The sequence below is a fragment of the Panthera pardus genome, unplaced genomic scaffold, assembly GCF_024362965.1.
Source record: "Panthera pardus isolate Hobbes unplaced genomic scaffold, ASM2436296v1 HiC_scaffold_20, whole genome shotgun sequence".
Taxonomy (NCBI): Eukaryota; Metazoa; Chordata; class Mammalia; order Carnivora; family Felidae; genus Panthera; species Panthera pardus.
In genome coordinates this window covers 22539835-22556601 of record NW_026526766.1, presented here as the reverse complement: position 1 = coordinate 22556601, position 16767 = coordinate 22539835, and the positions used below count along the sequence as shown (strand labels likewise).

At 38.4% G+C, this 16767-nt stretch overlaps 1 long non-coding RNA gene across 1 annotated transcript; it reads right to left on the bottom strand.

Annotated features, from left to right (window-relative positions):
- Positions 1-503: 503 nt before the first annotated feature.
- On the bottom strand, positions 504-5162 carry LOC109258882 (uncharacterized). The gene is made up of 2 exons (XR_002076466.2): positions 5023-5162; positions 504-653 (listed from the first exon to the last, which is right to left on the bottom strand). It is a non-coding gene; the product is annotated as an uncharacterized LOC109258882 (long non-coding RNA).
- Between the last annotated feature and the right edge of the window lie 11605 nt (positions 5163-16767).

Sequence of the window (16767 nt, the reverse complement as noted above, 5' to 3'; positions counted from 1 at the left end):
AGAATGCTGGTGTTGTTTTGATAGGGATTGCTATGTTTTTTTTTTTTTTCCTTTAAAAGCAACACTGATGGTACTATTGTTAAATTCACAAGGCTCTGCCATCCGTAATTATAATTGTTAAGTATTGTTACACTAGAAGTCAATAAATGAATGAACTATGAGATACATATTGAGTACAAATAAGGATCTTAAGTATCAATTCCCCACATCTATTGCTGTTTAGAAAGTGAAATGTATAAAATGCACTGAGATGCCTCCAGGAATATGGGTTATGACACTCTGGGCTGTTTTTTCCAGTGTTCACTCATGCACCTGCTTTTAAAAACAGGTATTTGTTTTTCTGTTTTGAAAGAGTAAACACCTTATAAGCTGAAAGTGATCAAAATTCTGCCTTTCCCTATTCATCATACATTACATTTGCCAAGCACAGATTAAGGCAGATTATTAACCTACTCAATTACAAGAGAACTCCTATGGAAGTGTCTATTACAACCACATTAATATCTCATTAGTTCATCATGTTAATGTTATTACAGTGGTTACCAAAGGGATTGGTACTGAATGGTACCTAATTTTGGAGGGTTGTTGCCCCAAGCATCATTTAAGAGGGAGGCTCAAGAGTAGAGGTGGAAATCTGCTTCCTGTCTTCTTCCCTAAAAGAAGAAAAGAAAAGAAAAAAGAACAAATGAATAATCCTGGCAAAACATGCTGCAGAGGCTGAATGAGACTCAAGATATAAATCTATTTTGACAGGTGTAGTCATTATTCTTATCATCTAAGATAGCATTATTCTTTTGTTTTAATGGCAGAGATAGCAGGAAGACAAAATTTGCCTTCATGTGAATGCACCAAAATGTAACAATTAGCTAGCAAAATTAAATTATTACTAATGATGATAATAGCATGTCTGTATCTTTACAGTGAACGTGTAGCTCTACTTATTTACATCTTCCCCCAGAGGAGTTCAAGTAGATTTACAGAAGTTAAACCACTCCCACTTCTCCATTCATTTGCATACGTAATAAGAAATAAAGCATAAAAGCTGATTGTGTCATTTTATAAGGAAAATTATGTTTCTGCAGTTTCATGCCTTTGATTTAGTTGGTCCTTCTCCACATTTGGAAGGTTTGTGCAGCCATAAGGTCAGTGGCACCAAGGCTGGAGTCTAGAATACATGACCTGGGGTGAGTATTAATTGCTGTATGCCCAGGGTCTTTGACCCTGGTCGGGGAGCAGATGGCGGTGGGGGGGGTGTCCCAGTCAGCAAATCAGTGCTGGCCTTTAACATAGATATAAAGAAGTCTGTTGCTGATGCTGTCTTATTTTCTATACTTTCCCCACCTGTGTTTCTACTGTTTGCTTAGACCCCAGAGCTCTCATAGTCTTTTCAATGAAATTTTGGGGTGGTTTGTCACAGTAGTTAACCTTTTGCTTTGCTTCTATTTTCTTAGTAAAAAAAAAAAAAAAGCAAATTATTGGGAGGTTTGCAGAATCAGGAGAAATTATGAGATAGACCTCAAGAAGAGGAGGAGAGTGAATTGTGTCACAAAATGTTGAATAAGGCTTATCTGATAGTGTTAGGCTCCACTTCAGATTTGCACACACAGTGAATGGTGAGCCATTAGTGTTGCCTCCTGCCATGTTCCACTGCTTGGATGCAGGAACCAGGTCAGACTGGGATGTTTCTGAGTGTGTAAGACAGAAGGAGAGAGATACAAGAACATAACAGACACATGCAAGGGAAACATTATAATATTGGATTGCGGAATCCAGGGTGAGGAGGCAAATAAGAGTATGTAGTAGACAGTGAAATGTAGGAGCACTCAGTGGGAGGTCCCAATATGGTTAAAGAATTACAGGCAGGATTGTTGGAGGGATGAGCAAGCACAATAGGAAATGGTGATCTAAATAAAATTCTTGAAATTGAGATTTTGGAGACAGGACGGTTGGTAACAACAAGGTCTAGGACATTAGTATGGGAGGCAGTGAAAGGTAGATTACTGCAACAAGAGCAAGTTAATGTGGTAATCTAATCTGATAACACACGTTTCCTTGTCACTGGAGAGTTTTAGAGATTTAGGAAAACAGTTGTTTGAAAATAGAGATAAGGAGCAAGGGGGAGAACCTGGCCTATCTTTTAAGCCTTGTTAAATATTGGGTATGAGAACAAAAATAGCCACTGCTTCAGAGGGCTGCTCTTTTTTTTTTTTTTAAATAGTTATTTACTTTGAGAGAGACAGAGAGCAGGCAGGAGAGGGACAGAGAGCAAGGAGGCAGAATCTCAAGCAGGCTCAGCACCATCACTGCAGAGCCCAGTGTGGGCCTTGAACTCAGTGAGATCATGACCTGAGCCAAAATCAAGAGTCAGATGCTTAACAGAATGAGCCACCCAGGCGCCCTGAAAGGGCTGCTGTTTAAGTGGTGTGTGAAGGCTCCAGCTGCAGCAAGAAGGTGAAGACAACTTCCAGAGAGGAGGTCACCAGCATAGGAGACTTTGGGTTCCAGAGGGCATAGTGCAAGGTATTAAGGAGTCATGGAGGGGTGGGAGGTTGAGTCAGAATAGAGGAGGTATAGGCACACGTGGGGATTGAGTCTGAGTGGTAAGCGATGAATCTGAAGAGTAGAGAGAGTGAGAAAAAATATTGTAGGCCCCTATTTTGGAGTTTGTAGCCATAGCATAATCTAGCGTAAATCAATCAGTGCAGTCCTTTACAGAAAGGGACATATTCTTCTGTTTCCTTTTTTCCCTTTCTCCTTTGTGCTGCTTGGAATATGGATAAAAAGGTTGATGCTCTAAATTAGTTTGGACTGTGAGGTACCTGCTAAAGTTTGCTGAGCTGTAAAAGAAAAGAAACCCAAGTCCTTGGTGACTATGAAGTGGCCACACCTACCATGGTCTAGCTACCTCTGGATTTCTTTTTTGAGACAAATACGCTTCTATCAAATGTAACACAGGAGAGAAAATGATGACAATCCTTCCTTAATTAAAATTGTGGTCAAAGGGGAAGAAAAAGCTAAAATGGGCAACAAGATTGTAAAGAGAGCTAAGCACCCCCTTGCTATAAACGCATGTTTTTCTTTAAATTCTATTTCAAGAAGTTTAAGAAAAACTGGTAAATGAGACTGTTGAGTAATCCTGGCAACCATGAGGTATGCTGGAAGATCAGATATGGGAGAATGCCATTTTGCCATTCCACTTTTCAAAAAGAGGAAGAGAGATTCTGCAAACTATTGAATTATGAGCTTTATTTTATTTCCTGGAGTTCCAAGAAGAGGAAGTGTTTGGGTCATCATTACAGTAACCTCATTTCCTTCTTTGACAGATATATTGGACTATGGTGCCAGGGGAAATGTGGCAGAGTGTACTTTTGAACTAAAGCAAGGCATTTGAAGGGGGCTTTCAGAATGTCTTCATAGATCAATTAGAGGAATATTGGTTGCGTAGAAGATCGAAAGAGTGTATGAAGGGTAGTTCCTATGGGACAACCTGTGGTTTGTTTCTATTTTTTGCTCCCTGCCTTGGTGCCAGCTTCATCATAAAGGTTGGCTCCCCCTTGTGGTTAAAATGTGGCTTCATTAATACTTGCCAGGAGCAGGCAGAGGGTTGCTTCAGAATCATTCCTCTGAGGAGTCAGGAAGCTTCTTTCCTGGATTGTGACAACAAACCTTTTCCCATGTTGTATTGATTCCAGTTGGATGAGGAGTCCATCCCTGAACCAATTACTCTGCCCAGGGAAAAGGATACTCTGCCTGGCTTAGGGCTGACTGGCTAGGGGTGGAGTTGGCTTCCTCCAAACACATTGGCCTCAAAGGTGTGATTATGTACCAATCTCTATCTCTGTCTCTGTCTCTGTCTCTGTCTCTATCTAGAGAGAGCTGAGTAGTCAACAAAATTGAGGCAGTGGATTATTTTGTGGGAAAACACAACATTCACTATTCTGGAAAGATTTTGAGAGTAAGATTTTTGAATTCTATAAAGTAAACATTAAAAATTTGATGAGACAGGCATTCTGAGAGATCAGGATTACCTTAGCCACATAATACACTCCAGTTAATCAAATGAGTGAGCCCAAGGAGCAGAATTGTTTATCATTATCCATCTCATGGCAGAGACGTGTTAGCCAAAAACTATGATATTTGGTTTAATTAAGGTTAATACTTCTACCTTATTATAATTGACCAATATGTTTATGTTCTTTATAATATTCCCTGTATGGGAGGGAATTATATTATATTCCCTGTGTGGGAGAGGATTATATTCCCTGTATGGATATGAATGACAGCCATTCTTTTTTTAAATTGCAGGATGGCATGGATCTAAAATTTGCAACAAATTGCTCAGGTGTAAATTAAAAAAAAACAAGTGACTGTATTTTCTTGCTGTTTAAAATAGTGGTTTTTTTAAAAAAATTATTTTTAGAGAGAAGAGAGAGAGAGAGCATGAGCAAGGGAGGGGCAGAGAGGGAGGGAGAGAGAGGATACCAAGCAGGCTCTGTGCCACCAGCACAAAGCCCGATGCTGGACTTGAACCCATGAACCATGAGATCATGACCTGAGCTGAAATCAAGAGTTGGACACTTAACTGAGCCACCCAGCCACCCCCATAGAGACATATTTTATTAAAAATGCTTAGAATTGTTCAGTATGTTCTGCTATTTTTAACCAGTTTCTTTGTTACATGAGGCAAAATATACTAATGGTCACTGGTAAAAAGTCCATCTTGAAACTAGCTTATTCCTTATGCTTTATGTTTAACTGAGAAATCAGTGTATGCAATGTATTGAAAAAGAGACCACAGAATTTAGGTAGATATTGTGTGAAATAACAGATCTGTAGTTTAGGGATGTTGAGAGAAGTGCCTTTTGTAGATAAATCATCCTTTACGGTATGTTCTGCAAGATATAAACCTAAGGTCTTCAAAAAAAGTAATTTTGTAAGATGAGATCCTTGTTACTCAAACTGTGTTCTATGGACCAACAAGATCATTATCATGGGGAGTTTGTTAGACCTACACAATCTTACCTCCATCCTAGACCTGCTGAATCTGAATCTGCCTTTTAACAAGATCCCCAGGGGATTCATGTGTTCATTAAAGTTTAATCATGGATTACTGAATCTCAGGGAGGTTTCCATAGTCCACACAATATTGGGGGTCAGGGGCATATCAGCCAAAGAATTTCTGTTTCTTGCAGGTTCTCTCATAGAACCTCTTCAGATGTATCACAGAATTTTCATTTACAGTGATGACTACATATAATGTTTCCTACTAAAATCTATATTACTTTATTATTATTTTAAATGAGCTATCTCTAGAAGAAAGGCTTTGAGTCTGGATCTGCCACCTCCCAACCATCTGACCTTAAGCAAATTACTTCAACAGTCAAAGCCTAGTTTTTTCGTCTCTAGGAACTGTAGATTCTAGAATAAATCTTTAGAGTATCATCTCTAGATGATATTGATCTTACATGGTTGTGAGGATGAATTGAGGTAACATGGGTAAAACATTGTAGCCCTGGGCCTGGTACATATAAGGAGCACAGTGAATATTAGTTCCCTTCATCCTTGCTGGAACATGCAGGGTATTGAAACTTTAGAGTTATCTACTGTAAATGATGTAAAGACTACTGAAAGTCTTCCTTTATGGGAGCAAAACTGTAATGTGGTTCCTCTAAAACATTAGATTTTAAACAGCTCTACTTGCCGAGTAAGTGATTTGCAAAATGATATTTAAATAATTGAATAGAATTGAATTGTTTAGTGTGGTCCATCTGGATGCCAAATTGCACTCACCAAAATGATAATTTGGATTTTAACATAATTGATACTTTACTCTTCTTCCTGAGTCTGATTTATCCACAAGCTTTGCTGTTTCTCTGCTACTTAGCTTTTACTCATTGACTGCTGCTGGGTTCTGCTAAAAAGTCTTCACCTTGCTAAGTTTCCTGGACTTCCCTGCAAACCTTGTTTAATGAGGAGTCAGAGTGGTCTGTTCCCTGGTGTGGCTGGATGCGTTCTGATGAGTTGTTAAGTGATTGGCTGAGAAGCTGCTCCTGAAAGATAGCCTGGGCTGAGATCTGTAAACTCCTTGGACCATCAGTAGTTCTTTACAGTTAAAATCTTACTCTGTTGTGAACTCTCTGACCACATCATCCCAGGAAAAGTGAATTGTGAAATGATAGCTAGACTGCATGGCAGTAGTCAAGGCACAGAGGGACCTAAGAGCAATGCACAGGCAAGTCCATGTGACAGATGATGTGGCGGCCACTAATGGACCCTCTCTTCATATGGTTTATAGGTCTGCACAATCCCTTCCTACCCAGAGAACTTCATGATGTAGGTTCTCAGTATGTTATTTTATTAATTTTTTTGATTAAAAAAGTAAAGTATAAAAGAGAACATAACAAATACCCATTATTCCTATCACCCAGAATTAACTGTTAATATCCTATTAACAGTTATGATTACATCATCATTTCCAGCTCATTTCCTTTCCCAACACCACCAAAGGCAACCACCATCCGTAGTTTAATATGTGTCATTATATCTCTCTCCATATCTGTAACCAATATGGAATATTATTTTGTGAGTGCTTTCTGAAATGTACATAAATGGTATCAAATTATATTCTGAGCATTTCTCCTCTCCCTTCAGCATTATGCTTTTGAGATCCAGCCATGCTAATAGGCCCAGTTCATTCCTGTTTCATTTAACAGTAGTAGAGTTTTCAGTCTTAGAAATAGACTACACTTTACTCATCTCTTTTAAGGATTTGTAGGTTGTGACTAATATCTAGCAGCCATCAGTAGACCTGTGAATGTACTGGCATTTCTGTTCCTACCCTAATGGTTTGCTTGTTTAACTAATGGCTGCTGTCTTCATTAGAGATTAGCACATTAATTGAAACAGTACTTATCCCTCTTGGTAAAGTGATGAATTATATTTTTTATTCTTTTATCCTCAATGCTGAAAGGCAATGTGTGCACCCTTTGTGGAGCTCAGAAACCCTATGTAAAGGACAGCACATTAAACAGCCCATTTGGTAACAACAGGAGAGTCCACTTATGTGTCCTTTTCTATTTTGTTGGCTCTTGTTAGACACAGAGCAGTGAATACATCACGTCCATGTTTAGGCAGGTCCAAGCTTACTCCAGCCTACACAGCTTGTCTCTCTCTTTGGTGACTAAAGAAGGAGGTTTCTGTGGCTTCTGCCTGTCAAAAAAAAATTTGTTTACCCTTATTAGCAAAGTCAACAGAGTAATGACACTAGGTCTTTGAGGTCATCTTCATGCCATACTGAATGGAGCAGTTATTTTTAGTGGAAACATCATCCTCTATATAAACAGTTATTTCCTAGTTGCCTTGAGTCTCTTTATCGTCTGACACCCTTTATTAAGAACGTATTCCAAAGTGTCAAATAAAAATGTAGCTATGTAAAGTTTTCCACTGCAGTTAATGACCCTATATGTTGGATTAGGTTCTAACATCAGGGAGAAGGAGCCTGTAAGCAGGGATGGGAGTGTGTGTGTGTGTGTGTGTGTGTGTGTGTGTGTGTGCATGTGCGTGTGCACGTGTGCCCTCTCTGATCCATTCAGATCAGGTTTTCCTCTCCATTGCTCTACTGTAATCCTTCTGGTTAAGTCACTTGTCAACCGTGTATTGCCAGTGATGAAGTTTTTGGGGTGACAGTGGGGTTTGTGGGGTCCAGAGCTGATCGCCAAGAAAGAATTCTTGAAGACATCTTTGGTGTAACAAGGTGGTTTTATTGAAGCATGCGGACAGGACCCCTGGGCAGGAAGAGCTGCCATGGGACCATGAGGAGAGACTGGTTATATGCTATGGAACTGGGGAGAGGTAAAGTCCAGGGGAAGATTCCAGTGAGATTTTCATGTGCTAAAGAAGACTCACAGGACACTGGAGGCCTAGCTAGTGTCAAGCTAAGGTTGTTTTCCCTCTAGTAAAGCAGTAGCTTAAGACCTCAGGGAGCTCCTTGGAAAAACGTTTTACATGGCCAGCCTCAGGTATTTGTCAATGGGCTGCAGATTATAAGGAAATTTAGTTCTATCTGCCATTTCCTTCTGCCTTTGTTTCCCACATCACTATGGAGGGGTGATGCTGGATTATGATCTCTATCAGTTAACCCTTTGTTTTTCCCCTTTCCTTTGTTCTTGGGCAGCCAGGAGTGCCCAGGAGTATCACATACATCCCACCTGGGGGTGGGGGGTGTTTGTGGCCTGTCAACTTGCCTTATGCTCCCTCATCAACCAGGTCCAGTAGTTAATTCTCAGTCTTCATCTCACTGTCCTCTTAGAGTATTTGACACCATTGTTCACTTCCTCCTTGAAGCACTTTCTTCATCTGGTTTCCAGGGACACCACTTTCTTTTCTCTTGATTATCCCCTGTTTTTCAGTCTCTCTTGTGAGTTACCCTTCATCTTCCAGACTTCTACATGTCAGTGTGTCCAAGGGTTCAGCCTGTCCATTTCTTTCCTCTTCTCTCTGTACCATTAGATGTGATTACATCTAGTCCATACCTGTAAGTACCATTTATAAGGTAATGATTCTCAAATTTGTATCTGCAGTCCAGATTTTCTCTTTGACTTTCCATCTCATGTCTGTCTGCCTCTGTGGGCAACTTCTCTTGGACAGTGGATTGCAACTCTTCCTTAAAGAGTGTAAAACTGAAATCTTGAGTTCCATACCCCAATCTTTTGTGACTGTAGTATTCCCATTTCAGTAAGTGGTCCTTCTGCTTTTGCTCAGGCCACAAACTGAGGGGTCATTCCTGGCTCTTTTCCCCACCTTTGTACTTCACGTCCATTGTGTCAGGAAATCTGTTGTTTTTACCTTAAAACCATGTAGTGACTATCTATCATCTTCTCCACTGCTACCACTCTAGTCCACGTGGCTATAGTCTCTGGCATGCACTGTGCCGACAGCTTCTACTAGACTCTCTTTTCCACTTGTGACTTATAGATTGGTCACTGCATAGCAGCTAGAATGATTCTTTTAAAACATAAAGTTGGTTGGAATGAAATAGAAAGTCCTTACAGTAGTCTATCAAGCCCTATTAGATCTGGCCTGAGAGCCTTTGGACTTGTTATTTTCTCAGCCTGGGGTACTCTTTGAAGATATTTTCATTGTTTACTCCTTCACTGCACTCAGGTTTCTGTGCAAATGCCACTTTATTAGTGAAGCCTTTACTGACCACCCTGTCTAGAGAGCATATTCCTTCTACCTCTCTCTCCTTACCCTGCTTCATTTTCTTCCCGTTTAATCATGCAGAATGTTGTCTTCCACTAGAACAGAAGGTCCCAGTGGGCAGGGACCCTTTTATTCACCCTTTTGTTCCCAGGCCTGATAATAATGCCTGCCACATGCATTTGTTGAATGGATTAATGAAGGGAAATTCTATTTCATTCTGCCCCCTCTTCTATATTTTTATAGTTGTAATTATTGAAAACATATCATTTTAGAGAATCAGGATGAACATCTAGTTCTCTTGCCCTTATCCCCATCCTGCCCTTGATGCATACACTTTTTCACAGATATTAAGAAATTTGCTCAAGAAACATTAATAGTTTTACAAATATTTTGGAAGCCATGGTACCTCACTTACTTTTCAGATTCCAGTCTTTCTCTTAAATGTTTTGTTCAGCCTCAATGACTTGTGGATGAGAAAGGCATAAAATCAGCAGAAATATTATGTGTAGGATACCTTTGCTTGTTTGGAATAATAAGAAATGAGGAAAGACAAGGGCACCCGGCTGGCTCAGTCAGTTAAGCATCCAATCGCCTCGGGTCATGATCTCACAGTTGGTGAGTTCAGGCCCCACGTTGGGCTCCTCACTGACAGTGAGGAGCCTCCTTGGGATTCTCTTTCCCTCTATCTCTCTGTCTTTCTCCCACTCGCAGTCTCTCTCTCTCAAAATAAACAAATTTTTAAAAACTTAAAAAAAAAAAAGGAATGAGGGGGGCCTAGGTGGCTCAGTTGGTTAAGTGCTGGACTCTTGATTTTTGCTCAGGTCATGATCTCACAGTTTTGTGAGTTTGAGCCCCCCGTTGGGCTCTGTGCTAGCAATGTGAAGCCTGCTTGGGATTCTCTGTCTCTCCTTCTCTCTCTGCTTGTCCCCCACTCATGCTGTCTCTGTCTCCTCTCAAAATAAATAAATAAACTTAAAAAAAAAGAAATGAGGAAAGACAGTCTAAATTAATAAAAACATTTTTAATCTTGCATATGCACATGTACTTACATGTTTTAAAGTATGTCGTTCTTGGTGCAAATACATACTAAAGTTTGTCAAGTAAAGGTTCTCTTGGATCTGTTTTAGTGATTATATATGTAACAGTTGTAATTAGGGTATTATCTGTATGCATATGAACACAAAAATTGTAAGAATGATTGGGAACAGATGACTTTCTTTAGTAAGTGATACTTGATAGTTTATTTTTCTTCTACTTGGTATGTAATAAAAAGGGCAAACATTAGTCTTGTGTATTTAAATCATTACGGATGTTGAAATTAAAATTTTCCAAGGGGCGCCTGGATGGCTCAGTTGGTTATGCGTCTGACTTCAGCTCAGGTCATGATCTCACAGTTAGTTTGTGGGTTCAAGTCCCATGTTGGGCTCTGTGCTGACAGCTCAGAGCCTGGAGCCTGCTTCAGATTTTGTGTCTTCCTCTCTCTCTGCCCCTACCTCACTCATGCGCTCTCTCTCTCTGTCTCTCAAAAATAAATAAATGTTAAAAAAATTAAAAAAATAGAATATTCCAAATTGAGGAGGTGTTACTATAATTTGAACAGTTAAAAGGAGGAACCAAGACTCTGGTTTTCTTGGTTCAGATGTGAGAAAAGTCTTCAGGTGACTTCATCTTGACCCTTTGTAAGGACTTCTGTTTCCTCACAGAAGTCACAGAAGCCAATGTAATTCCCTAAATTAGGAAGGTCATTACTTACCTTTGGCACTTCAGGTAATTTCAGAGTAACCCATTTCCTTGCTCACCCTGATTGGCTCTAGAAACCGTGGGAGAGGTGGTTGGGCCAATTTAAAGTTGAAAAGAATTATCTCCTTCTGATCATAGATCTCTTGGCTTAGTAAATTATCCCCTAGAGGCAAAGGAAGAATGGTAAAATGTTAAATACCACCACCACACAAGCAAAAATATCAGTACTGTGTCAAATCAGATAAACTCTGATGGTACATACTGCAAGAGCGCCACCAGAGACTAGAACAGTAGTTTCTTTGTCATGAGCACTGATGGGGATGAGTAAGTGGCTTTGGGATACCTCTGATTCTGGTGGAGAGTATCCCGCTTGGATGTCCTCCCTGGGTCCTCTTTCTCTTCCTTTACTCTGTAGTGTCTTCAGTCTTCTCCTAACAAGAGCAGCCAGGGATGACATCAGAGCTTGCATATCCAAATAGTGTCATATCTGTCATCTGGGTGGCCTCCAGAGTCTAGGTCTTTACTTAACTATGGTTGGAGCCTGAGGGCAGGGCCTAGCAATGGAGGTGGAGGGCTGGTGCTTTTGACTGGTAGGAGAATCCGTGAAAAAAATTCATTATGGTCTGACAGTTGATCTTTTGATCATGTGTGGAACAGAGAGATTCTCCTTTTTATTCTTTTTTTCCCCCTGTTTTCTCTGGTTTTGCTGGGAGAGTAGGGAACAGTTAGAGGGATGGAAGAAGCCTTCATGGGGTCTGGCTTGGCAGTGGATATCTGATAATAACAGCAGTCAGGTATCTTGCACTCTGAAGATTTATGTACCACTAGGATACCTCCTAAACTTTGTTATAATAATAGTGTCTATCTCCTTCCTAGTCTTGGGCGACACTCAGAAAAACTCTTATCATACACTTAGCACACGCCTGCAACCAACCGTGCAGTTATTGGTGATAGGATGAGGAACATATCTAGTCATGGTGAATGAAGAAGATGATTATTACATTAGGTACTAGATTCCTTCAAAAAGGAAGGCAGAAGAGAGGAGGGATTTACCAAAGCATGAAGAAATTCATGCTCAGGTACAAAGGGATATCTGTGCACAGTAAAATCTATTCAGCTGCTAACAAGAGCAGACATGTACAACTCTGCTAGTTCCATGAAATGACATGGGATTCCTTTGTCCCTCATTTTATACACAAGATTTACTGTGCTGTATGAACTGTTCCAAACTCTGCTTTTAAACTCATTATTATATTTTGGAGGCTGTTTTGTAATATTCTAGATAGAGCTGCCTTGGTCTTTTCAGTGGTGCTATATAATATTTCACTATTTTGATATACTATAATAATTTAGAACATAATCTTCTGTTATTGAATGTTTGGATTCCTTCTAATATGCAAATATGACCTTTTTGGGAGAATGCTTTAAATAAATTTTTGTGCATGCATCTTTGTGTACATTTGTAAGTGTATTTGTTGCATAACTTCTTGGAAGTGGAATTGCTGGGTCAAGCATTTTATGTGAATGTTTTAATTTGGAAAAATGTTGTCAAACCATCTTTCATTAAGAATGTGCCAGTTTACACTTTGTCTACTCTACGTGGGATGCCTGTTTTCTCACTCCTTTTGCCCATACTAGATGTTACTGAGTGTTTTGATCTTTGCCAATATGAGAGCTAAACCATGGAATCTTGCTACAGTTTTTATTTGTATTTCTTTTATTATTAATGATATTTAATATCTTTCAAACATTTGAAAGTCATTTTTTTATTTCCTTTTTCTCGAACTATCTTTTCATGTTTTTTTTTGTCACTTTGTGTTTTTTACCTTAAAAAAATAGACCAGTTACTGGTTTATGTATTTTGTTTGTTTGTTCAAAGAACCAAATCTTGAATGTAATTAGTAGTAGTACCTTTCTTTTTCTGATATCTAAGTCATTGGTTGCTGTTTTCAGCTGGATTATTTCTTCCTTCTGTGTTGATTTTTTAAAAAGTATTAAATGAAGCAAGACTGGCAAAAATGATGAAAATAGCTGGTGGGGGGGGGGATGAGTATATGGGAGTTTATTCTAAAATTTTTATACTTTTGTGTTTGCTAGAAATATTATAGAATAAATGAATACCCACATCAAGTTCTGTGAAAATTAATTTGAAAGCCTAACAAAATAAATGGTTTTCTTGAAAAAATATAAATTAACAAGACTGTTGCTTTCTCTTTTTGTCCCTTTTTTACTTTTTTTTTTTAAAGTAGGTATATACTGGGTTTAAAAAAGTAAACTTTTAATTTAAAAATTTACATTTACAGAGAAGTGGCAGAGAGAGTGCAGAGACCTTGCATACCCTATACTCACTAGCTCCCATTGTTAACATCTTACCCTTCTATGCTATATTTGCCAAAACTAAGAAATCCACACTGGCACATTACTACTAGTTAAATAGCTGACTTTATTTGGATTTCACCAGTTTTTCCATTAATGCCCTCTTTCTGTTCCAGGACCCCATACCGAGTGCTACATTGCATATGATTATCCTGTCTCTCTAGTCTCCTCTGGTCTCTGACAACTTCTCAGTTTTTCCTTGTTTCTCATGATCTTCTCAGTCTTGAGGAGTACTGAGATATCCTGTAGAATCTTTCCCAATCTGGTTTTGTCTCATGTTTTCCCCATGATTAGGTGGTAGTTACGGGATTTTGGAAAGAAGAGCATAAGGAGAAATGCCTTTCTTGTCATATTTTATCAAGGCGTTTATGATATTCCTATAACATCACTAGGAATGTGGATCTTTACCATTTGGTTAAGGTAGTGTCTACCAGGTGTCTCCATTGCACATTTCCCCCTTTCCCTATTCTATTCTTGGGAAGTGAGTCACCATGTCTCTCCCCACAGCCCCTTAAGGGAGGGTGGTGGCGGGAGCTAAACTCTGCTTCCCAGAACTTGAAGACCTCACGCGGCCTTTGTACCGCCTGTCAAGTGCTTGAGCAAAACTCTTCTCAGTTTTACCTGCTCTTCCCAGACTGAGCAGCTCACTTTACAGTGAATACTTGTGGGCTGTTCTGGCGTTCTTCTGTTCTCAGGTCTTCAGATGCCTTTTGCTTGGACAGATTTTGTGGCTATTGGTGGTTTGTCCCTACCCATTTATATTTTGGTGTTCATCATTTGTTTTAATTGTTGCCCTTGAGTGTTTGGTTTGTAATCTAGTTCCTTTCCTTTTATGTGTGGATTCTGAGAGATCCAAAACCCATGCTGCTGCCTCCCTGTGCTTCAGTCTTATCAATCCCTTACTTAGGAGTTTGAACAACACTGTGTCACTTTGTGTCGATATTGTACCTGGCAGACCTTTATGTATTGTAACCTGTACAATGAGAAACTTTATAATGCTGTGAATCCATTTTTAATTTAATTTAATGTTTTAAGTCCATTTTTAAAAATATTGACATCATAGCCTCTTCTTTTCCTTCCTCATCTCCTCCCTCCCTCCTCCCCTCTCCTTTTCTTTCTTCTCTTTCTTCTTTTTGCCACCTGTCTCTTTCTTTCTGTTTTCATTTTCTAGCTTTGCTTTTACCAGTTTGGAATCACTGTGTTTTAGGGGTGAGTCTTGTATAATGCTTGTAATTGGGTTTTGTCTTATTATGAGCAACTGAGTATATCTTGAATATATGTGATTATTCCATTTATAATTATTAATGAAAATTTTTTGAATTTCTTATGGCATTATATGTTATGAAATGTTAAAGTTTTCTTTGATTTTTGTTTCTCATTTATTTTCTGGTCTGTTTGTTCTTTGCTTGGTATATATTCATTGGATGATAATTTGGAAGTTTTATATTATTTTTCTTTATATCATAATTACTCTTAGTGTTATAATAATGTTTTTAATCCTCACTAGTGTGAGCAGTGAAAAATAACTTTTCCTGAGATTTTTTTTCTATACCTTTCTTCTTCTTTCCCCCTTTGATTTTAGCTGATTGTATTATCTTTTTCTGTTTTCCTAGGAAGTGTTTTACTTTAAACTTTTCAATACACTTATAATTCTGTTACTGGATTCATCAGTTTAATACAGTCTAATTTTGCCAATAATTGACATTTTTTATGGGTTAAAATGACAGAATATTGGCTGTTTCATGGTTGATATTATTGAATGACTACGCAGAGAACTATTTCTTTTCTTTTTTGACCAAAAAAGGCAGGTTTCATTTTTTAAATTTTATTTATTTTTATTTATTAGTGTAGTATAGTTGGCATATAATGTTAAATTAGTTTCAGATGTACAACATAGTGATCTGACAATTCTATACATTATTCAGTGCTTCAGTGCCACAGTAAGTGTAGTTACCATCTGTCACCATACAGTGTTATTACAATATTCTTGTCTGTACTTTTCACCTCTGTGACTTACTTATTTTGTAACTGGAAGTTTGTATCTCTTAATCCCCTTCATCTATTTCACCATCTCCCCACCCACCTCCCTTATGGTAACCATGGGTTTGTTTTCTGTATTTAAGAGTCTGTTTGGTTGGTTGGTTGGTTTTTTAGATTCCACATATAAGTGAAGTCATATGGTATTTGTCTTTGTCTGACTTACTTCACTTGGCATAATACACACTAGGTCCATCCATGTTCTTGCAAATGGTAAGATTTCATTCTTTTTTTATGCTTTTTTTATACCAGTGTGTGTGTGTGTGTGTGTGTGTGTGTGCGCGCGCGTGTGTGTGTGTCCATATACTACATATTCTTTATCCATTCATCTATTGATGGATACTTGAGTTTCTTCCATATCTTGGCTGTTGTAAAATAATCCTGAAATAAACATAGGGGTGCATGTATATTTTCAAATGAGTGGTTTTGTTTTATCCAGTAGTGTAAATACCCAGTAGTGTGATTGCTGGATCATAGCGTAGTTCTATTTTTAATTTTTTTTTAATTAAAAAAATTTTTTTTATTAAAAAAATTTTTTTAATGTTTATTTATTATTGAGAGACAGAGCATGAGCATGGGAGAGGCAGAGAGACACCGAATACAAAGCAGGCTCCAGTCTCCAGGCTCCAAGCTGTCAGCACAGAGCCAGACACAGGGCTCGAACTCAAACCACAAGATCATGACCTGCGCCAAAGTCGGACGCTTAACCGACTGAGCCACCCAGGTGTCCCTCTATTTTTAATTTTTTGAGGAACCTCTATACTGTTTTCCACAGTGGCTACACCAGTTTTCATTCCCAGCAACACTACATGAGGGTTCTTTTCTTCACATCCTCATCACCACTTGTTACTTCTTATTAAAAAAACTATTTCTTTAACTTTAGATTTAATGACTTTCCTGAAGTTAACATCTAGAGAGATGTTTATGTGTCTGATTCTTTGCTTCATGGGATGCGGTATAAACTTACAATCTGTAGTTTTAAATCTGATTTTATTCAGGATAGCTATCTTGAATCATATCTCTGATTTTTTTCTTCTTTTCTTCACCTGATTCTCTTTTTTCAGGAACAAAAATTATTTGAATTTAGGATTTTTGTTTGTTTTATACCTGAATGTTTTGTTTCCTCTTTAATCCTATAAAACTCTTTATTCATATTAATTTTATTCCCTTTATCTCAGTCCTATGTTTTCTACTGTGTTCTTTTTGATGTTTCCATACTAGCTTTAATTTCTGTGATCATTTCATTTTTCTCTTCACTTCCTCCCTAAGCACTGGATGCTTCAAATTTAATCTCTTTTCTTATGTCTCCCCATTTCCACCCCGTTGAATGTTCGTATCTTTTTTTTGTGCTCTTGTTTTAAAATGACATTTATTTAATTCTCTGAAATCTTAGATATGTGTTTGATATTTCCC